The 23,133-nt window shown below is 40.8% G+C and overlaps 1 pseudogene; it reads left to right on the top strand.

Moving 5' to 3' along the window:
* The first annotated feature begins 9,807 nt into the window (after positions 1–9,807).
* LOC118353974 (60S ribosomal protein L22-like) lies at positions 9,808–10,400 on the top strand (annotated as a pseudogene).
* The last annotated feature ends 12,733 nt before the right edge of the window (positions 10,401–23,133 follow it).

Here is a 23,133-nt window from a genome sequence, read left to right as displayed (position 1 = left end):
GCCATGAGATTCTGAAATAGGCTGTTAGAAATAAAGCACTTCACCCCCAACGACTTCATAAATTATATAGTAGCAGGAAAAAAAAGGAAATTGACAAAAATCAAACCTAAAGAATGAAAAGAAAGTTAAGATAAATATGACCTCGAAAAGAAGGATAAAAAACTCAATAGAAAGAATAGAACAAATCCTCGTTTTTTCTTGAGAAGAAGGTAAAACTCTTTGGAGGACAGTAACTTTGTTACCTAACACATTTTTTATAGAATCCTTGTAATAGATGGAATTCTAAATGATAGTCTGAAAATATGTGTCCCAATATACTCTGAGCAAGCATCTTAATGTTGAGATCTAATTATGTTTAAGTGTGTAAGGAAAAATAAAAAACTTAGCACTCTCTACTATGAACAAATTGGAAAGAAAACACTCCAAAAGTTTTTTTTCACAATAATACCTGAAATTCCACCACTGACATTCTTTCTTTGGGATTAGATCATTTATAACAAAAATTTTTCTTGTATTCATTTACTCAACAAACATGTAATAACTTTAATCTTCAAATTCTAGTTCCTTCAATGAACTGGGCATCCTACTAAGTATTGTCTTGAACAAGACAGACTGGAAGCTATTTATCAGTAAAAGAAGGATAATGAACCAGTAAACAGATAAATTTACAGAAAGGAATAAAGAAGAAGAAAGAAGAGTGACCTGAAGGATGAAAGCAATTCTTGAATTTGAGAAAGGAGAGAGAACCATTCTAAGATCTGAGCTGCCACTTAAATCAGAAAACACCAGCTATGCAAAATTTGAGGGCAGTGGCATTGCTAGCAAACAGCTAGAGCCAAGACCCTGAAGGAGGAAGAAAAGTGATGCTGTTGGAACAGAGAGACCAGTGTGGCTAGACTGGCACAGACAGGGAGTGGTGGCAGGCAGGTGAAAGGAGGCAGGGCCCTGTAGGCAGTGGTGGGAAGTTTATAGTTTATGATATGATTCCTGACCAGGTAACACTAAGTTACTAATGTCAGGATAACATCATCCTTTTTTTTTCCTTTTTCAGAGTCGCCAAAGAAGTGGGCATTCGTTCACTGAGCCAGTCTCTCAGGCATAGATCTTAGAAGAACCGATACTTTTCCAGGATCTGCTAGATGTGGGGGTATAATAATGAGAATGACACAGACCCAGGTGGATCTACAGACTGTTACTGCACAGATGATGGGGAAACCAGGGTGCTATGGGAACACGATCTGGAAGCAGCCAAGGAAATCATTCTGAAGGAAAGGAGGGATCACTGAATCAGAATCAGTAGGAGTCGCCCCTGTGAAAGGCTACCAGGTTCCAGATCCAGGAGCAACAACAGAGGAACATGGGATCACAATCTGGAAGATGGAAATCTAACGCAAAGCCTTATAAACCCATTGCATTAAAAAAAAAAAATCAACTTTCCCCACATCCAGTTAGAAACCGCATTTTGAAAGCATAAGAGCTGAGCAAAGTAGAAGACACAGACTGATGATTGTTTCACATCATCATTACCTTTGTTTCTTAAAACTCATTAAAAAGAGTGTACATTCCCTTTTAACTATGACATCCCATTTAGGACTGTAATGAGTTAACAGTTTTAATCCTATTTGGCCAGAATTAGGGCAGAGCTGAAGCCCTTGGAGTTAGAGATGTGTTCTACTAGTTCCAGCCTCTTCCCCTGCTTATAGGCATGCGTTTCTCCTTACTGATTGAGCTCACACCATTTGCTATAAGACACCTAGAAGAAGAAAGCCAGCCCTGCCGTGGAGGGGCAAGTAGGGGAAATGCAGAATGTGAAAGTATCTCTGTGTATCCAGCTGGTGGATGAATCACAAGATGTAGCAACTGACTAAATTAAAAGTTAAATAAGAAATGTAACCACCGAAATGTATGGCACATTGTCCCCAAGAAGGCTGGGAGTCAGGAAATGAGAGACAAGAGGAATTTGGCTACAGTTGCCACTGTCTTCAAAACTGCCTCTCTCTACTCTCCCGTTTTTCTCTGGAAAAGAGCTTTCCCAGCTCCTAAGTCCAGGAGACAAAGAGTAGAGCTACCCCAGTGCTCTCTGACCCCCGACTAAATCACCCACCTTGACCCAATCCCAATTCTGTGGAGAGAAAATACTAGTGGCCTAGGCCGGCCTCTCCCTGTTCTATCCCACTGTCTGTGACAAGGGACGTGATGGGAGTCAGGAGGGTGGAGGGCACCCACCTGGCTCCCAGGGCCCATCTCTGTTCATGGGCAGAGATTTCCCAGAGAAAGGGCACCGGAGCAATTGCCAAAGAGGCATGCATCCTGCCCCACCACGTTTTCTGTAGTCCGTCAGTGGGGCTCCAAATTCTGTACAACCTTTGCCTGTCCTCTCACACAAAGATGGAGGCCCAGAGGCCAAGGCCAAAGTCTTCAACGATGACTGCCAGCTTTCTTGACCCTCTTTATTCCAGTTGGCTTCCAGACACTAAGTACCCTTGTCTCTTCCAGTTTCAAGCTGCCATTCCCATTTAAGTCTTCTACTAATTCCCTAATTTTCCTGTGTGATGCATCCCTATTGACATCAATGTCTTTAAAGAGCAAAAGCACTTGCCAAGTTGGTGAATATCCCTGAGCACTGTTCTCAGTGCAGCTGGGACCAGTATGTAGAAGAAAGCAGGATGGGCGAGGCAGATGCAAGCAGAAGGCAAACCTCTACCTCCCCCTGTTCCTTCCATACGTATTCAGAAGAAAGTGCGGGTGTTCCCATAACTTTTCTGACGCCCTTTAGGTAATAAAAATCCTTTCATCAGGCAGGCCATAAAACACAGTTTGAATTCAGAAATTGTAATGTGAATGCCAATACACTTTGATCACTGCTTCAAGCTTCATTCAGAGCTGGGCTTTCCCTGAGGTCCCCCAGCTAGGGTCCCACACAGGCAGGCTGGGTCCTCCCAGCAAAGGGAGAGGGAACCTCCTCCAAATCCATAACATAGGGAGAAAAGAGAATTCAGAGGATACCAAATTCATGCTCAACTGTTCCTGCTGCAAGGAGATTGCTCCGGGCCTGGCCAAGAACAAAACAGAGCATTTGGTCTCTTGATGCTTTCTAACAATTTTAGAGACCTAATCTTGAAACGTACAACTGTGCATCTCCTGTTCTGGTCAACGCAGTTTTCTATGCCACTTTATCCTCTTATCCTCTTAGTTTCTGGTTCCCTGAAGGCTACTTTCGACAAATTCACCTGTGGATCACCTCTGCCTCTGTTCCTCTTGGGCAGGATTTACACATCTCCAGCACAACCCTCTCTCACCAAACAGCTCTCCCCAGGGTCCTCAAGAAACAATTACACACGCTTTGCTCCCAGCAATACTGAAGCGCACCTGACTCTCAGAGCATGTGGGCCTTGAGTATTCTCTGTCCTCCTTCCCTGCTCTCTTGCTCTCTCTGAACTGCTGCCATAAACCAATACTTTCAACCTCTCAATTTTAGATCTCTCAGGCCAAAGTCAGATATACTCTAAAAACCAGAAAACAGGGATGCCTGGGTGGCTCAGTGGTTGAGTGTCTGCCTTCTGCTCAGCTTGTGATCCCAGGGTCCTGGGAGTGAGTCTCCCACTGGGCTTCCTGCAGGGAGCCTGCTCCTCTCTCTGCCTGTGTCTCTGCCTCTCTCTCTCCATGTCTCTCATGAATAAATAAATAAAACTTTACAAAATTAAAATAATAACCAGAGAACATATCACTTTGCCCTTGTGGTCCTGCTGATGACCCCAGGGAGGTCAGTGGGTAAGGCCTTCGACCAGAGGTTTGATGGAACACAGCATGGCTTTCTTTGAAGAAAACTTCCTCACAGATCCTTCCTAAACCCCTCTTCTGCTGCCCTTTTATGATCCTATTTTTAGTGAGGGATTTTTAAGAGTCAACAAGGAGCTAAGACATTTCCTTTGAGATCTGCCTCTGGCTCTGGCAGTGTTGGAATTTTACATCCGTTGTCTCCTGGCTGCCTCAATAAAACTTGACTTTGACATCTTGGCATACCAGTGTGAACCTGCAAAAACTGCTTTGGTTCACCAACACCTAGGACATAGGGCTAAGAAAACTTGTTCTCTAAAATCAGAGACTGTTGGAAATTCAGTTGAGTATCAAGGAGAATGGACCTCCTGCCACCACCACCACCTGCCAGGATGATAGGAGCCTGTGGGTCACTTTGCTACGAAGAAGCAGCCTTGATTTCCAGCCCAGGTGCCGACCCTCTGTAAAGGATTCCCCTTGAATCTAAGGAAAGAGGACTCCAAGTTTTGGCTTTCAGCACCGACCTGATGTTTGTAAAAATATTACCAAATATTTATAAAATATTACTTACAGCCTTGCTCTGCTCTGAGACCATCATATCACTCATTTAAATCTTACCTAAATTCCACCCTACCTGCACACCCTACAATAACCTTGACTCCTTTGTTCAGTGAGGGCCTCAGTGGGTCCGTTGGATCCCTCTCCCTTGCTACAAGTTCATCAACCTCACTGAGTTAGACTTTGGCTTCGTCTCTGGCAGTGTGTGACTGTAATGATCAGTTCTTCCCAGATCAACTTACCAGCTCTCACTTTCCCAGGTTCTGTCTTCATGTCTGCATCTCCTTTTACTTTGTACCAGGTCACACAACCTCATCGCCAGCAGTGAACTATCCCCAGAGTCATCCAGAACCTGCAGCTACAATTATGTTACACTAAAAAAAAAAACATATACGGGGTGCCTGGGTACCTCAGTCAGTGAAGCATCTGACTTTTTTATTTTTAGATTTTATTTATTTACTCATGAGAGACATACAGAGAGAGGCAGAGACAGAGACAGAGGCAGAGGGAGAAGCAGGCTCCCTGCAGGGAGCCCGATGTGGGACTTGATCCCAGGACCCTGGGATCATAACCTGAGCCGAAGGCAGACGCTCAACCACTGAGTCACCCAGGTTCCCCTCACCTTTTTTTGTCTCCCTCTCTGATTTCATCTTGTTTTTTCCCTTTCGTCCCCGCCTCAGGTCATGACCTCAGTGTCCTGGGATTAAGCCCCACATCGGGCTCCTCATTCAGCAGGGAGTCTGCTTGAGGATTTCTCTCCCTCTCTCTCTCTCTGTGCCTCCCCTAACTCATGCATATGTTCTTTCTCAAATAAATCTTTATTAAAAACCCATAAACATATGTGTATGTGGGAATAATAACATCCATAGATGCTAGCAAAAGGAGATATTATTAAAGGATATTAAAAATACCTGAAGAGCCTTTTCAAATTACATGAGCCCTGAGAAACTAATACAATCCTTCCTGCTGTTCTCTCCCCCACACATACATAATTGACTAATTCATTACAGCAGTGAGCCTGTTAACGAGGGTAGAGCGCCTTCGGGTATGTTTATGGGAGAAAGTTAAAAAACTCTGCCTTCGTCCTCCCTAATCTGATAGGCCCTTAATCAAAATGCTAAGTCTATAAATTTGGGGCAATATTTTGTCTCTTAGCTAAAAATAACCAGCTTGATTGCTTATAAGTGAAAGGAAAGAAACTCGTCATCCCCATGATAAGAGGGGCATTGTCTGCTCATCCCCCAAGGTACCCCCAGTAGCATCACCGGGTCTGGCACATCATAAGCACCCACTGAACACTTGCTGCCCTAAGAAATTCGGAACTCATTTTAAAATGGGAGAGTTTTGATACACCCATTGTACCGAGGCAAGAAACATTCATCTAAACTATTAGCAGTGACTGTGCTCTATTCTATTCATATTTTTTTGGCAATGCTTCAAGATCAGTTTCTGATGCAATCAGCAGTTGGCTGCTCCCTCAAGGACTTCTGTGTATAAACTGAGAGCCTTTTAATAACTCTGAGGAGAAGGGGGTGAGGAGTGACAACAGGATCAGTATGTGGGCCACGGCATAGTATAATCCCACGTATTAGAGGAAAACAATCAAGGACCCCTGGAATGATGGCATTCTGATAATAGCTTATCATTAGGCTGATTATGAGACACGCTGGTGTGCTTGCCTTGGGAGACTCAGCCTGTTTGTGATCTATCCTCCGGTTGCTTAAACCTGATATGGCCTGTAACATATCTGATGCTCCAGTTGTAGATATAAGGAAAGATACAGCTATAGATAGGTAGACACGAATCACTTAAAGTTTCTCACACTGAACCAAGTAAACCTCCAACCTCCCATGTGTCCATGTCTGGAACACAGTCACTCTGAAGGAGTCAGAGTAGATTTAAAACATTCTTCGTATCTCTAACATTTGAAATTAGGATAAGAAAACGATTTTTTAAATTGCGTTTAGCATTTTAAAAAAAAGATCAAAGATCTCTCTGCCATTGTTATACAAGGAGAAGATCACAACTACCAAAAAAATCCATCTTGTCACTATGTAGCCACTTTCATTGTGCAAGAATAGACCCAAAGAACAAAAAATATCTTCACTCTGTAACACTTATGATCCAAGTAAGCATTTTGCATTTGGAAAGCAAGACATCCATACAAACTTTGAGAAAAAATACTCTTCTGCTGAAATGAGTTATTCACAACTTATATTTAATTAATCTCAGTCATCTCTGTACTTAGCTTGTTGAGCTCACAAGGGAACATTACAAGCAAAATTGCTCTCGTGCTACTTAGCTTCCCCAGAAACTACACCATCGTTCATTAATCAATGCTGACCTGGAAAGCAGAAGCTCCCTCCTCTCACCACTTAAAAACTGAGTAACTCTTCGTGTGCATAGAAGATTAAGAAACGGGATGCCTGTATGGCTCAGCATTTGAGCGTCTGCCTTTGGCTCAGGGTGTGATCCCAGGTCTGGGGATGGAGTCCCACCTCAGGCTTCCCGCATGGAGCCTGCTCCTCCCTCTGCTGGTCTCTCTCTCTCTCTCTCATAAATAAATAAATAAATAAATAAATAAATAAATAAATAAATAAATAAATAAATAAATTTTTAAAAAAGGATTAAAAAACATGAAAAAGAAAAGCAATTGTGAGATAAAAAGCCATACAAGCTGCAGCAGAAGAAAAAAAAATTGAGAATGTGTGAACACAGGGTGTTTCAGCGTTCAGGGCCATTGCCAACAAAGACAGGACTTAGGAAATCGGACTCTCTTGCTTCATTGCCTCTATTTTCTTAACTTTCCATGACTGTACCTTTATCAAAAAATTCCTCACTCCCTGGCATATGAGCAGAGAATAAAGGAACTCAACAAATAAGTCTCTGATTCATAGAAGTTTAAATTAAAAACTGAAGCCATGTAACCAAATTACAAGAGAAACATAATAATGATGAATTTAAGAGAGCAAGATATGTATAAGATAGCTGAAAAATTGACTAAAGAGGTTAATATCCTTACAGAGAAGACTGCTAAATGATATTCATAACTTAAAGTCTCTGTGAATAACTGAATAACTTTTTTAAATTTCTGTAAACAGCTTCTGTGCTATTAAGAATGGTGAGTTCCCATTAACAAATGGCACATATTTTCAATTCTACACTACAAGGTTTGTTCCAGGTGTAATCAATATTATTATGTGTTGAGGAGCACCTGGGTGGCTCAGTCAGTTAAAGTTTCTGACTCTTGATTTCAGCTCAGATCATGATCTCAGGGACATGACATCAAGCCCTGCATTGGTCTATCTGCACTGAGCATGGACCCTACTTAAGATTCTCCTTCTCTCTCTGTCCCCCTACTTTATTTTATAAAATAAATAAATAAATAAATCTTTTTTTAAAAAAAAGAATATTACTATGTGTTGATACTTCATCAAACTTAAGTCATTAGAGACTGTCATTCATTTAAGAAGTAATTACTGAGCACCTACTATGTGCCAGTTAGTGTGAATACTGGGTTACGGGGGAAAAAATAAAAAAAAATATTTAAGGCAAAATTCAGAGTCTCTAGAAGATTACAGAATTCTGATTTGTGCGTTTGCAATCATTGCCAATGTGGGAATTTGCCTGAGCCCCTGTTCAACATTAGTGTAACATGAATTTTACAAACAGATGAACATGGACTCTAGCAAGGAACAAAAGAAAAGGCAAATTAGTGGATGAATGAGATTAATGGGACTATTTTAACTGGAGTACGATTGATGAAAGATATGGTGTTACAGAAGTTCCAGTTCCCAAATATTTCATTAAAGGCAGCAAGTTTAGAACAAAGTCTGGATGATTTTAAGAAAGTGAACAAATTGTTGAAGGGAACTCCAAAGGAGAGTAATATATAATAATATTAGAACTCTGAATGTCAATCCCAGCTGAGACACTAAAGCTAGCGGCATGACCATGGACATCTTATCTACTTTTCTAAGGCTAATTCTTTACTGATAAAATGTGTAGTTATTCATCTACCCAATAAGTCACAGACTGCATGTTGGGATATGTTGGATGAGCACAGATTTTGTAAAAATGTTAATTAGTTTCCATCCTTTTGCAATCAGATTTCACATGAATGTCCAATTTACTAGTTTCTGTTTTTTTTTTTAAAGGAAACTATGGCAAAGCTGACCCACACTCCCACATAGCAGTAACTGCCAAGAGTAGAGACCATGCTCCTGTTAGAGCTGCCATGTACTTTGCAATCTGCCACAGACTGTGTTCAACCTGCCTCACCCACCTGTCCTCTGTAGGCATTTGAGTTTGCATCTCCTGAAATGGATACTTTTTAAGGGTTTGTTGTTGTTCTTGATCTTGTTGTTGAAAGCTATTGGAACTGCTTCAAGTTAATATAAATTTAACATATATGTTGTAGGGTGAAGAGACAGATTGCCTATACAGTAAGAAAAGGGAGAGAAGCAAGAGTAAATCTGGAACTGAGAAACCTGATATGACACTAGCTTAGCCTGGTGATGGAGGCCAATGGTGACAGTAATTCATGTTGATGTTATTTATGGTCTCCTTCCCAAAATCCATAACCCCTGTCTCAATCATGAGAAAAACATCAGAGAAATCCCAAGAGATGGACATTCTACAAAATACCTGATCAGTACTCCTCAAAGCTGTCAAGGTCATCAAAAACAAGTCTGAGACTATGTATTGCAATCAAGAGGAAGCTAAAAAGATAGAACAAGTAAAGGTAATATGGTAGCCTACATGAAATCCTGGCCCAGAAAAACGACATCAGGTAAAAAGGAAGGAAATCTAATTAAAGACTTTAATTAACAACAGTGTATAGATATTGTTACATTAATTATAAAGAGTAAACCATACCAGCAGAAGATGTTCATACTGGGGGGAACTACAGGGCCTATGGGAACTCTCTGTACTATCTTCATGACTTCTCTATAAATCTAGAAGTATTCTTTTAAAAAGTTTACTTTTAAAACATTTTATATATGTATGTGTGTGTATGTATATGTGTATACAAAGGACACAGAAATATCTTAAGGGATTGGTGGAAGATTTGGACATTCAAGGCTGGGAAGGAAAGGTCAGATTTACTGCAGCATATTTTCCTACAGCTCTGCCTGTAGCATGACTCAGCTTCATCATGTCTCAGTCACTGCATTTCTTGGTTCCACATTTCATAGTCCTCAAAGAAAACCCGTTGCTTCAGCCTGAGGATGAGTCAAAGTCTGGAGCTAGTCATTCTACCCGGGGTTCCATGTGGGAATCATGACTCCTATACCCATGCCTGTATATTGGTGACCATTTTCATAAAAGGAGAAAGAGCTGGGAGCCAGACAGTCCCCTCTCAGCTCTGCAATTCTGAGCAAGATGGCGAAAGAGAAGATGTTTAGCCAATAAAGTCCTAATGTCAATGTCCTAAAACATAAGGCCAGCTTTTCTGCCTCTGCTGTTGCCATGGCGCCCATGAAAGAGCTTGTGGCAAAGCAGGGTAAAAAAAAAAAAAAGAAGAAGAAGAAGAAGAAGAAGAAGAAGAAGAAGAAGAAGAAGAAGAAGAAGAAGAAAGGCAGGTTCTGAAATTTACACTTGATTGCACCCACCCTGTAGAAGATGGAATCATGGATGCTGCCGATTTTGAGCAGTTTCTTCAAGAGAGAATCAATGGGATTGAAAAAGCTGGGAATCTTGGTGGAGAGGTGGTAACCATCGAAAGAAAAAGAGCAAGATTAGTGTAACTTCTGAGGAACCTTTTTCCAAAAGGTATTTGAAATATCTCACCCAAAAAGTACTTGAAGAATAATAATCTGCATGGCTGGTTGCACATTGTTGCTAGCAGCAAAGAGAGTCATGAGTTGTGCTACTTCCAGATTAACCAGGATGAGGAAGAGAAGGAAGAGGAGGATTAAACCTCATTTAGCTGGAATATTTTGTATGAGTTCTTGACTACAATTTGGGAACAAAACACACAACACACATACACACACACACACACACACACACACACACACATAAACATAAGGCCAGATATTCAACAACAAAGGAGTAGCATCCTTGCCATTTATACATACTAGAAAAGCTTTGGTGGCAATTACAAAATTTTATGAAATCAAGACATAAAAACTGTTTTCTGCAAAAATTGATTTAGTCCCCCAAGTACTCAAGTTAGTTCTCCTGACTTCTAACCACAAGTCCTTTTACTTTCTAAAAATTCTATTTAGGGAAAGTCAACGAGTACTCACAGTAATGGAAACCATGGATGTTTTGATACATTGATATAGTGGAAGGAGGAACACCAGTTCAATGCAGACCAGCATGGAGTTCCACGGAATTGTTAGTGATTTAACAGTCGCTGCCCTCAAACCACCTCATGTAGTTGGTGCTGTGACACAAATTAGGAAAAGACACCCCTTCCTCAAGACACTTCATTTCCATTTGTTGGAAAACTGTCATCATGTGCTACTTTTGTTAGAACAAGACATCTGCCAGGAATTTGTGAAAATAAAAATATAAATGTGTGATACCTACAATGCGATCTCAGTTGCCTCTGTGCCACACTAGCTGGGAAGCCATATGCTGTCACTCTGGGTGCCACTGTCTATTATGAGCAAGTGTCATCTCTTAAAGGCTTGGTAAACTTGAGCTTACTTTCATGTCTCCCTGTATGTAACTCTCCCACCGGAGTGAGCATTCCAACTGTCATGGGTAATCATTATTTTGTTTACCTAGGATTGCAATAAAGAATCCAACTCTTGGACTGATCCTATAATTGCACCTTCCTTAACCATCACAATGGTAATAAGAACGCTCATCGTGCAGGGGTGTTAAAATCACTAAGTGAGACAACACATCAAAGCACTGAGCACGGGATCCCTGGGTGGCGCAGCGGTTTGGCGCCTGCCTTTGGCCCTGGGCGCGATCCTGGAGACCTGGGATCGAATCCCACATCAGGCTCCCGGTGCATGGAGCCTGCTTCTCCCTCTGCCTGTGTCTCTGCCTCTCTCTCTCTCTCTCTGTGACTATCATAAATAAATAAATAAAATTAAAAAAAAAAAAAAAGCACTGAGCACAATGCCTGACCATGACCTTGGGGTTCCTCCCTTGACACTGGGGTTCTTCCTTCCCTACTTAAAAATCTTCCATGGCTCACTGGACCAGTCAGGATTCTCTGCTGAAAAGGCTATAGGATCAGTTTTTTGTGGAAGTGCTCTCAAACACACAGTCCCTCATTTCTGTGTGCAGGAAGATAGAATGGTTTTCACCTGCCATGCTTTACCTGGCTGAAGCCAAATCCAAATACTCACCATCTGTAGACAGTGTGTGTTTCCTCTTCACAAATCATATTGCAAGAAGCAGTTTATCGCTTCTATGTGTTACAGACCCAATTTCTAAATCGAATGTGAAGTTTTAGAAACCCATTTCAAAGACCTTTTTATCCTTGAAAAATATTTGCTTGCTTTATTTATCTACTCAGGCTGAGATTATATATCTTAAATCAACTGTATTATGAGTTGCATTGGGCTACAGTGAAACAAAATTAAAACATAAAGTTGGAACAGTATTTAAATATGGAAAATTGAAAATGCCATTCATAAAAATACACATTTCCGAGGTGCCTGGGTGGCTCAGTGGTTGACCGTCTGCCTTTAGTTCAGGCTCAGGATCCCACATTGGGAACCCTGGAGGGAGCGTGCTTCTCCCTCTGCCTATGTCCCTCTGTGTGTGTGTGTCTCTCATGAATAAATAAATAAAATCTTTATAAAAAATACGTATTTTCTCCATCCAAATTATTCTTCTGGTGCCCTTCATTGCCTCAAGTAGGGAACTGTATGTTTAAGATACTGGGGTGACTCTTTACTTATATCCTCCAGCCATACCTGTGTTGTCTCTATGTAAAGGGGTCAGACCAGTGCAGAACAAAAGTGTGAGAGATCGGCGTGAATTGAAGGAGAAGAAATGAGTTGAGAGAGAGAGAAATACACAGTCTGAGAGCATCCATAAGAAGAGGGCCTTCCTTTTGGGGCTCAGCATGAATAAAATCTTTGAGGAAGCAACAAGCTTATATATGTTTGGAGGAAGAGTATACCAGCTGGAACAAAAGATTTCTGTAGGGAAGGGCTGGACGACAGTGAAATTACCTACATTAACCAGCCTGAGATATTTGGGCTAGATCCTAAGACCAGTAGGGGTTGCCAAAGATTTTTAGCTAGTTAGGAAAAAAGGTATTTTAAGAAAATTATATCTGGTGGTGGGGGGGAGAGATTTCAAAATAAAATAATTGAAATTATTTTTATCTTATTTGTCATAATACCAGTAAGAAAGAGGACCCTTATCAGAAGCCTGCGTAAAATTATTGAAGTCACCAGTTACTTATCAATAGTGGGAAGGGGTCATCTTAAAATCATTGCACATTTTTCACACCCATTTCACACTTTAATTGTTGCTAATTATTTGGGGTGAGTCCCAAATCTTTATTTCACGATTGTTGACATGTAGTTGTATTTTTTCACTAATTTAAAATAATTATTGGTAGGGGCATCCCAGAGTCCTGGGATCAAGCCCCATGTTGGGCTCCCTGCTCGGTGGGGAGTCTACTTCTCCCTCTCCCTCTGCCTGCAGTTCCCTCTGCTTGTGCATGCTGTCTCTCTCTTAAATTAAATTAATTTCTATCTCAAACCATCTATTTCTCTGTTCTCAATTTTTTTTAATGTGTTGTTTTGTTTGAGTGTTTTACAGTGGTTCATGGTAAAGGAAGGTCCTAGGAATGGACTGTGGTGAGGACCATCCCCTTCACTGAAATTGGGATGCAACCCAATGGAAGCATGGCTAAGTACACCAGGAAGAAGTGGCCTGCCCTGAGATCTCAGGGCCAGCTCCCCTTCGCAGACACTGTGCTCTGAGAAGCATCCTCCCCACTGAAGACGTGGGAAGCTCACCATTCCCTGGGCCTAACCCAGCCCAAAACTTGGATCTGGGAGATCAGAAACCTTTGTGGTACAAGGAGAAATAAGAAAAAAAAGCTGACATTTCACATATGAAAGTAATTTTATATCCTGCAAAAGATAGAGATCAGGATATATCTTGGGGGCAGACTATTCTGGAAAACCAAAAAATGGTGAATTATAGATATGAAAACAGGCACTGAATGACAAAAGATCTTTTCATGGATCTCTTGTCCCAAATATCTAAATTGCTCCATGTTAAATAATGGTAATAGCAAACACCTGTTAAGTATCTTACCTGGATTATGTCATTCAGTCCTCATGAAAAACACCATGGGGGTATATGTCGTTATCGTTATTTACATATAAGAAAACTGAGTCTAGAACAATGATATTAATAGCTCAAATTTAGGTGATTAATAATTGGCAGAGCTGGGGATCAAACCTGTCTGCCTCACATCAAAGTCAAACCCTTATCTGTCACTCTCAACCCTTCAGATTAAATTTTCTTCATAAAGGGGCACCGGGGTGGTGCAGTCAGTTAAGTAGTAAATCATCAGACTCTTGGTTTCAGCTCAGATTATGATCTCAGAGTCCAGTCTCATGAGATGGAGCCTCACATGGGCCTCTGTACTCAGCAGGGAGTATGAGAGTCTTTCTGCTCCTCCCGGCTGCATGCTCTCTCTCTTTCCCCAAAATAAATAAACCTTTAAAAAAAATGTTTTCATCATAGATTTTAAAAACAATTATTTAGATTTCACTGTGCCTGTAACCCATTACTTGTTTTTGTAGCCACATGTATGTTTAGCTGTGAAGATACAGAAAATAACTAACCTGCTTTTCTAAGAAAATTGGAGAGACACTGGTTGCATTTTGTGTCAGCCCAGGGCCATGTGAGAAAATGAATCACAGAGCCAGGGGGAACTCTGGGCTTCCATGTTGTGTAAGGAGCCCTGGACTCCAGGACTTGGGAGCAACTTAACAAGCAGTTGACCCTGGCAAGGAGAATAAAAGTAGGAGAGAAAGGATGAGTGGAAACCTTGGGTTGACCAAAGTAGATGGGATATTGTAACCCATACAAAAGCTGAAATGTCTTGTAGTCTATGTCTTGAAGAAGTAATATTAAACTAACCATAAGTTTGGAGGCTTAGCATTTAAAAGAAATGCTCATGACTCAGTGGTAGGTAGCACAGGTGAGGCACAACAAAACTTTGAAAAATCTTTTCTTCCATCTCTAACAGTCATCTTACATATAAAATGGTAGTTGGTCCCCAAAACTTTCTCTCTGTGTCACTCAGGACTCCCTTAGTCCTGAGACTCAGGAGTCTCATCTCTCCTTGTCACTGTTTCTTTCCTTCAATTTCTATTCTTTTTCCTCTCCCATGGGTAAAACTCAGTCCTTTCCAGAATGCGTCCCTGTAACTTCTCCATTTTCACTGAGCCCAAATCTTGCACTGTCAAAGCCCAGGAACAAAGCTGAGATAGGCAAAATTCCCTTTAGCAGATATGAGGGGAAAGCTATGAACACTCATATGCCAATATGACTGGGTGAAATTTGGGTTACTCAGTTCTGTATGCAATCTGAAGATCTGCCTCCATTTCTGTCAAGAAGTCCCAGCCAAGGTGTGGTGACTGTAGTTAATCATACTGTGTTGCATAATTGAAGGTTGCTGAGAGAGCAAATCCTAAACATTGTCATCACTAGAAAAAAAAATTTGTAAAGTATATGGTGACTGATATTAACTAGACTTATTTGGTGATCATTTCAGGGTACAGTTGACCTTGAACTACAGAGGTTTTGGGGCACTGACATCACAGCCCCCAGTTAAAAATCCACATATAGATTTCCTAGGAAGATGGCAGAGTAGGAAAATCTTAATGTCACCTCATCCCATGGATATAACTAGATAACACTCACAACAGTGGAAATAACCCAGATAAAGACCTGAAGACTGACAGAACAAAGTCTGCACAGTTAACTGTGGAGAAGAGGCCACATCAAAGAGGATAGGAAGGGTAAAGACATGGTCAGGAGTTAAACGGACCAGTGTGAGACTGTCCCAAGGAGGAAGGGACACTATAGTGCAGAGAGGATAGTTGAACAGACCCAGACACCAACTACCCCTGACAAGGGGAACCCACACTTGGAGAACACAAATTTCCGCAACATTGGCTCTGAAAACCAGAGGGGCCTAATTTCATAAATTCTTTTGATCTGGGGCTTAAGATCTGGAACTTAAAAATCAGTGGGCTCTGCTCTGGGATACCCAAGAGGGCCATAGGGAACTGAAGCCCTGCCTTTAGAGAGAGAGACAGCACAACCATGTCCCCACAGAGATACAGCATAGAAGCAGCAGTTTAAAAAACACCTGGGGGGAAAAAAAACACCCGGGGTATACCAGAAAATTTATCTACTGATCTCATAACAGGTGCTGGAGGGTCAAAGTTCTTTAGGAGACTTCTTCAGGAATAAAGGAGCTGGCTGGCACCATTTCTCTCCCCCGCCCCACAGTCTGGATACACAGACACCTGTGGGGGAACCAGTGCAGAACCAACATGCTCTACTTAGCTTGCTAACAGTGTGCCCCACCCCCACATTTTCCTGCAAACATGCACCCTCCATCCAGGCCTGGCTCCAAGTCTCCTCCCATCGCAGACCCACACAAACCTTGCTAACATCAGGAACCTGGCCCCATGTTCTCAGTACACCCTTGGCCAGAGCCACCCAAAGTGGTGCCACAAGCCTGGCAGAGTGCAACCAGCCCCAACAGGAGCCAGCACCACTCCAAAGTGTCTCTGGCTTCAGAGAGAGGAGGAGATAACCACACATACCAGTCTGGCTGTGGTCCCAGCAGTGAGCTGGAGGCAGACATCTGATCTGACTGCAAGCCCCACCCACCAACGGAAGGCTCTCAAGGGACAAAACAGGGTAAGTGCCCTGAAGTTCTGTGCTACTGCATCTCCAGCAAATGTATGGTCCTATTTAACTCAAAGCCCAAGGCATCCCCAGACTGGAACAAGTCCTGCCCACGACAGGCAAAGAGACCCATTGCAGGCTACTGGACTGAAGGCAAACATGGCCCAGCCACAACAATAGGGTGCATAAAACACACATAGGAGACACCCCTGAAGTGCCAGGTTCAGATGAACAGAGAGTGTTGCACTGCAGAGCACTACAGGACCTCTTGTTCATAAGGCCAACACTTTTAAGAGCAGGAGACAGAGCTGACTTCCCTAACACATAGAAACAGAGACAAAATGAGGAGACAGAAGAATATCCTTCAAATGAAAAAACAGGACAAAAGCACAGCAAGAGAGCTAAATGAAATGGAGATATGTAACATGCCTGAAAGAGAATTTAAAGTAATGATCATAAAGATACTCACTGAACTTGGAAAAAGAGTGGAGACCTCAGTGAGATCTTCAACAAAGAGAGAAAATTAAAAAAAAAAAAAACAATCAGAGATGAAGAGCTCAATAACTGAAATTAAAATTACACTAGAGGGAATAAATAGTGGACTAGAGGAAGCAGATGGATCTGTGACCTAGAGGACAGAGTAATGGGAAAGCAATCAAGCTAAATAGAAGAGAGGGGAAAAAATTAAAATAAAAAATGAAAATAGATTTAGGGAACTCAGCAACAACATCAGACAGAATAAGTTTCACATGAAACTTGTGAAAATCATGATCCCAGGGTCCTAGGATCAAGTCCTATATCCAGTCCCCTGCACAGAATCTGCTTCTTCCTCTACCCTGCCCCCTGCTCATGATCTATCTCTCCCTTTCACTGTCTCTCCCTCTCAAATAAACAAATAAATAAAATCTTTGAAAGAAAAAAAAAATGTTTCACATTACAGAGATCCCAGAAGGAAAAGAGAGAGAAGGGGGACAGAATATTTATTTGAGGAAATAACAGTTGAAAACAGAGAGCCCCCAACAAAATCAACCAAAGGAGGCCCATACCAAGACACACAGTAATTAAAATGGCAAAAAGTATAGATAAAGAGAATTAAAAGCAGTAAGAGTAAAGAGTTATATACAAGGGAAACCCCAGAAGGCTATCAGCTGATTTTTCAGCAGAAATTTGCCGGCCAAAAAGGAGTGTCATAATATATTCAAAGGACTGAAAGGAAAAAACCTGCAACCCTGGATATTCTATCCAGCAAAGTTATCATTCAGAATAGGAGAAATAAAGAGTTTCCCAGAAAAAAACAAAAGTTAAAGGGATTCATGACCACTAAACTAGCCCTATAAGAAATGTTAAACAGGATTCTTTGAGTGGAAAGGAAAACACCATTAAGTAAGAGTAAGAAATGTAGGAAGCACAAAAGCAGTAAAATTAAGTATATCTACAAAAATCTGTCAAGGGATTCACAAAATAAAAGGATATAAAGTCTGACACCATATACCTAAAACATGTTGGGAAGAAGAGTAAAGAATGGATTCAAACTTAAGCAACCATCAACTTTATATAAACTGCCATATGCATAAGATGTTATATGCAAACCTAACGATAGCAACAAATCGAACACCAGTCATAGATATGCAAAAAATAAAGACAGAAAGCCAAGTACATCACTAAAGAAAACCAACAAACCATGACAGAAGAGAGTAAGAGAAGAAAGGAACAGAGAACTACAAACACAACCATGAAACAAAATAGCAAAAAGCACATACTTACCAATAATTATTTAGAACATAAATGAACTAAATGCCCCAATCAAAAGTCAGTGAGTCAGGACACCTGGGTGGCTCAGTCGGTTAGGTGTTCAACTCTTGATTTTGGCTCAGGTCATGACCTCAGGTTTATGAGAATGAACCCCACATCCGACTCCTTGCTGGGCATGGAGCCTGCTTAAGATTCTCTCTCCCTCCCTCTGTCTCTTCCCACCCTCTCTAAAAATAATAATAACAATAATAATAAGACCCATCTATATGCTGCCTACAAAAGACTTATTTCAAACCTTAAGATACATGCAGAATTAAAGTGAAGGGATGGAGGAGTGCCTAGTTGGCTCAGCTGGTTAAGTGTCTGCCTTCAGCTCAAGTCATGATCCTGGAATCCTGGGATGGAGCCCCTGAGTCAGGCTCCCTGCTCAGTGGGAAGTCTACTTCTCCCTTTCCCTGTGCCCCTCCTCCACTCATGCTCTCTGTCTCTCACTCTCTCTCTCTCTAATAAATAAATAAATAAATAAAAAGCTTTAAAAAAAAGTGAAGGGATGGAGAAGCATCTGTCATGCAAATGGAAGTGAAAAGAAACCTGGAGTAGCAATGTTTATATCAGACAAAATAGATTTTTAAAAAAAGACTAACAGGAGACAAAGGACACTACCTAATCATAAAGGGAACAGTTCAACAAGAAGATATAACAATTGTAAATATTTTTGTGCTCAACATGGGAGCACCCAAATACATAAAGCAGCTAATGACAAACATAAAGGAAGTAATCAATCATAGCACAATAATAGTAGGGGGGTTTAACACCCCACTTACATCAATGGATAGACTCTCCAAATAGAAAATCAACAAGGAAAAGATGGCTTTGAATGACATATTGGACCAGATGGATCTAACAGATATGTTCAGAATATTCCATCCCCAAACAGCAGAATACACATTCTTATTAAGTGCACGTGGAACATTCTCCAGAATGGACTCAGCCATAAAAAAGAATGAAATCTTGCCATTCGCAACAACATGGTAGATCTAGAGAGCAAAAAGGGAAATAAGTCAGTCAGAGAAAGACAAATACAATATGATTTCACTCACATGTGGAATTTAAGAAACAAAACAAATGAACAAAGGGAAAAAAGAGACAAACCAAAAAACAGACCCTTAACTATAGAGAACAAACTGACAGTTACCAGAGGGGAGTTGAGTTGGCAGTGGGTGAAAGAGGTGATGGAGATTAAGAGTACACTTAATCTGATGAGCACTGAGTGATGTGTGTAATTGTTGAGTCACTGTATTGTACCCTTGAGACTAATATAACACTATATGTAAACGATACTGGAATTAAAAGAAAAATCCTTATGTAACTATTGACTTCCCCCAAATTTACTAATAGCCTTCTGTTGACCAAAAGCCTGACTGATAACATAAATACTTATTAACATATGTTTTGTCTCTGTATTATATCTTGTATTTTACCAAAAAAAAAAAAAAAAGGTAAGCTAGAGAAAAGAAGATGTTATCCATAAAATCATAGGGAAGAGAAAATACATTTATAGTACTTACCATATTTATAGTATTTATTGAAAAAATCCACCTAGAAGTGGACCCACATAGTTCAAACCTATGTTATTCAAAGGTCAACTGTATATACACATATAGAATCACTATGTTGTACACTGGAAACTAATATAATGTATATGTCAATTATGCCTCAATTTAAAAAGTAAATTTTGAACAAATTTTAAGTCCCAGACAAAACCAGGTTTTATTTTCCCCAAATACAAGTTTTAGTCTTGAGAAGGAGTATTGTTTTTTTGGTTTAGTTTTTAAAGATTTTATTTATTTATTCATGAGAGACACAGAGAGAGGCAGAGACATAGGCAGAGGGAGAAGCAAGCTTCCTGCAGGGAGCCCGATGCGGTACTCGATCCCAGGACCCCGGGATCACAACCTGAGGCAAAGATAATGTTCAACCACTGAGCCACTCAGATGCCCTAGCAGTACTCTTTTAAGAATTGTGAAATGAGAGGCACCTGGATGGCTTAGTTGGTTAAGTGTCTGACTCTTGACTTGGGCTCCAGTCATGATGTCAGGGTCGTGGGATCCAGCCCCACATTGGGCTTCCCACTCAACAGGGAGTCTGCTTGTCTCTCTCTCCCTCTGTCCCTCCCATGCTTGTATGGGTGCTCTCTCTCACTCTCTCTCTCTCCCAAATAAACAAATAAATCTGAAGGAAGGAAGGAAGGAAGGAAGGAAGGAAGGAAGGAAGGAAGGAAGGAAGGAAGGAAAGAAAGAAAGAAAGAAAGAAAGAAAGAAAGAAAGAAAGAAAGAAAGAAAGAAAGAAAGAAAGAAAAGGGAGTGAGGAAGGGAGGGAGGGAGGGAGGGAGGGAGGGAGGAAGGAAGGAAGGAAGGAAGGAAGGAAGGAAGGAAGGAAGGAAGGAAGGAAAGAAAATTGTGACACTCAGTCTCCAGCCCCGGAGCTACATCAACCAGGGCTTGATGACTTAGATGCTGGATGACTGAGGGCACTTTTTGCCCCATCTCTCCAAGCCCTGCTTCCTTATTTGCAAAACAGGGATCTAAATGTTCATGAAACATATTTATTGAGTATCTCCTATATGCCATGAACCAAACAGAAAAAAATTCTTGCCCTAAGAAGCATACATTCTGGTGGGATGATAACAGCCACATTTCCCTCTTAGGTTATTTGAGAATTAACCAAGATAATAATATTAATGAACACATACCATAATTACTATGTGCCGGGAATGATCGTTAAGTACTTAGCGTGTGTTTTAACCAAGGAGTCTTTGCTTTTTCTGTCCCCTTTGGCAATCTAATAGAGCCAATCAACCCCTTCTCAAAATAAGTTTTTAAATGCATAAAGTAGAATATATTTTATAGGATATAACAAGGGGGAACAAAATATACTGAGACAAGAAGTTACACGGTAATAAAGTGCTTCTTTTTTAACATATTAAACGATGAGATCTAGGAATGGGTTTAACAATACTGTAACGTTAAAAAACCAATAAGCTTAGATGTAATTAATATCCTTATTAATCTGGAACTATAATCCACTGATTTGTAGACCCCAGGGTTAATTTAATCCTCATCATAACGCTACAAAGTAAGTATATTATTATTTCTTCTTTTTTTTCTTTCCTTTTCTTTTTTTTTTTTTTTTTTTACAGATGAAGAACATGAGGTACAGGGAGGTTAAATGACTTGCTCATGGATAATAAGTTATGGAGCTGAGATCCGAGCCCATAATCCGGTTCCAAAGCCTGTATTCTTAACACTACACAGTGCATGGCTTAGCTCAAGGCTTGCCTCACGGCCAAGGTCAATAATATTAGCTGGTAGTTGGAAGTAGTAATTGCAATAAGTAGTAGAAGCATTAGGAGGAGACTATATCCAGGGGATAAAGAATAGTTTGTACCAGTATTAAGAAAATCTTTAAAGGGAAAAATCTGGTAGGAAGCAATGAAGTCCACTGCCTAAGACACAGCATATCCTGTTCCTCAAAGGCATGAACAAATTCATTTCTTTCTGTATGTGATCATCCATTCTGGGGCTGAGCAGCAAAGACTTTGCAGGATATGATAATGTAGAGAAATGTTCTTGAGTCTCTGGAAATTTCTTACTTTTATTTGTATAACTCTCTATTAATTATTGGGGCTTTTCTACACTTCCAGTAGGTAGTCTCACTAAAAGACCCTTAGGATATAAATCAGTGTAGCAGAATAAAAAGAACACTGTTCATCCTGCAGAGAAGGGTTGCTCAAAATGAATGCACCTGCTATTCTTCTCTGCTGCCATTGGTAAATGTGCAAAGTCAGAGGTTTGGATACAGCGTGGGTCCTTCAGGCACTACATAAATATTAATTCATTGAAAGGTGTTGATAAGGTAAAGAAACTTACACTTCTCCAAATGGTGACAGCCAACACTTCAGTTTCAATTTTTTCAGGAATAAGACAAACAACAGAGCCCAGCTCATTAGAAAGGCTTCCCCCCTGTGCTGAGTGACAACACAACCCTCACAGCTCTTGGTGAGAGCTGTCCCTGCCTAAGGCTAATGGAGTGTAGCAAGAAGGTTCATCCTTTCTCCCAAGTCTGTCTTGGAAAAGCATTTTTCTAATTGCCTGTCCACAGCATAGTTTTTACTGCAACAAGGCACTCAGACCCTCAGCATTCATCAGAGGCATTGCTGGCAACAGCAAAGCAGGAAAGTGGCAAGTATGTCCAGTCACGCCAAGGTAAATGCCACCTGCCTCACCAGAGGCTTAGAGAACTCCAATTCCCACGCTCTTTCTGTGCTAATATTCTCACTAAACCCCATAGGAAAGACAAGGCTTCCACAGTAACATACAAGAGGGGGTTGAAGTGCTAGTGGTCAACTCAGCCCAGCAGTCAGCCATGGGGCTCATGAGTCTTGAGAGGACATGGCGAGGTCAGAGATGCTGGAAAGTCTGCACACATTCCTCCCTGGGCCACTGGCCCTGACTTGGGAAAAGAGCACATGTGACCAGCTGCACTGAAAAATACCGACGTGAACCTTCATAGATGGCTCCAAGCCCTGGGTAAAAATAGCTCATCCTACAGCACAGCCCAAACTGGGAGCAGGGCACTGTGATTGCAGCTTGCCAGAAAGGTAAAAAAAAAAAAAAAAAATGTTTTAACAGAATCCTGAGAAGCTGCCATGGAAAGAGAGATTTAAAATACAAATATCTCTCATTCTACCTTATTTAAATTCATTCAACTGTCATCAGTAAAAGAATGAAAAATATTTGCAGCTGGGGAGGAGCAAAGGGGGGAACAAAAGGGGGTTGAAGTAGGTAGGTCTTACTTATTTGACCATAACAAGAAAATTGGCAACCAGCCTTGTAACTTGGTAAATAACTTCTTCAATGCATGGACTTGTAGGAAGGGCTGAATAAAGAGAGAAATTAAAACATAGACTTTTGTATTAATTTTTGAGGACTCAGCTTTACAGGTTTATCGGAGTACTGATTTGTTGAATTATTTATTGTAAATGAGTTATTTAATCCATGCCCCATGGTTCCAGGGAGGTTTCTATTTTTACGCATGGGGATGAATCATGTTCTGACCATTTAGACATGTTTAGAACATGATTTTTCGAGTCGAGACCCAAGTGAAATTTTGATT

The sequence above is a fragment of the Canis lupus genome, chromosome 2 (assembly GCF_003254725.2).
Source record: "Canis lupus dingo isolate Sandy chromosome 2, ASM325472v2, whole genome shotgun sequence".
Lineage (NCBI taxonomy): Eukaryota > Metazoa > Chordata > Mammalia > Carnivora > Canidae > Canis > Canis lupus.
This window is presented reverse-complemented; position numbering and strand designations above follow the sequence as displayed.